At 37.4% G+C, this 981-nt stretch overlaps 1 protein-coding gene across 1 annotated transcript in view; it reads left to right on the top strand.

The window, feature by feature from the left end:
- The first annotated feature begins 726 nt into the window (after positions 1–726).
- LOC106530496 (nascent polypeptide-associated complex subunit alpha, muscle-specific form) overlaps positions 727–981 on the top strand; it is an 11,273-nt gene continuing 11,018 nt past the window's right edge. The window contains exon 1 of the mRNA XM_014026130.1: positions 727–757. The gene's annotated coding sequence lies outside the window, so the exon portion shown is untranslated. The remainder of the gene's footprint in view (positions 758–981) is intronic.

The raw sequence follows: 981 nt of genomic DNA, 5'->3' as shown, positions 1-981 counted from the left end.
GACCAGGGAGGATGATTCAACCACTAGATGTCGCTGAAAACAACAAATCCTACACACTGTGCCTTTAAATGATTGAGCAAATTAAAAAAAATTAGGATGTCTCAAATAATGTTTTAATTTCTTTTGTATAATACGTATTTAAAAAATATAATAAACTTTCATCATCTTTTATTTATTACAAACATTTTGATTTACATTTTAAAACATTCTTTATATAAAACATTTATTTTTCAGTGAACACATTGCCATTCAAAATGGTAACTTTTTTTTACTTTAAAAATGTTTAAACATTAACAGGTCTTTCAAACATTGCACTTTGCATTTTAAATTGACAGCAGAAAAGACAAAACAAAAACCACCACCAACATATTTCAACCTGGAAAGACTCACACACAGAAATGCAGCAGTTAAACAGATTTATTGATATGAGAAAGTTCTTTGTCGCTCGAGCCCCRGCAGAAGACGTGAGTGCTGAGAACTACTGTGAGCTAGCAATCAGCTTAGGATGTAGGAATAATGTCTTCCTCCCGAGGCTCGGACACTGGTGGTGTGGAGGCCAGAGGGAAGGGGTAGCCAGGAAGAGCCTGAGATGAAGGTGGAGAATGGGTGGAGGTGGGTTGAACTCATCAGGAGAGCAGCCTGGTCCTTAGGTGCTGAGCCTTTAGACCTGGATCCCTGTGAGATTGGTATGGTGAGGCGAGGATCTGAYGCTGATTGACTGCAGCTGGGAGCATGACGTAGAGATTGGATGGAGCAGGTGAAGTAGAGTCTTCCAGTCTGAATTTATGCCGAGGCTTCATGTTGTATAAGTTTTTAGGAATCTACGATTACATGTAGTATTAGACCTTATTTGATAAACATTTAATTGATCTGTAAAACAAAGACTAAAATTACAGTAGCTGTTTAGTTTTTCATAATTTTTTAAAAAACATTGGGCCTCATGCAAGAACCGTTCATACGCACAGATTTGTTCTTAAGTTG

The sequence above is a fragment of the Austrofundulus limnaeus genome, unplaced genomic scaffold (assembly GCF_001266775.1).
Source record: "Austrofundulus limnaeus strain Quisiro unplaced genomic scaffold, Austrofundulus_limnaeus-1.0 Scaffold527, whole genome shotgun sequence".
NCBI lineage: Eukaryota > Metazoa > Chordata > Actinopteri > Cyprinodontiformes > Rivulidae > Austrofundulus > Austrofundulus limnaeus.
The sequence above is the reverse complement of the archived record's forward strand: the minus strand, read 5'-3'. Positions and strand labels throughout refer to the sequence as shown.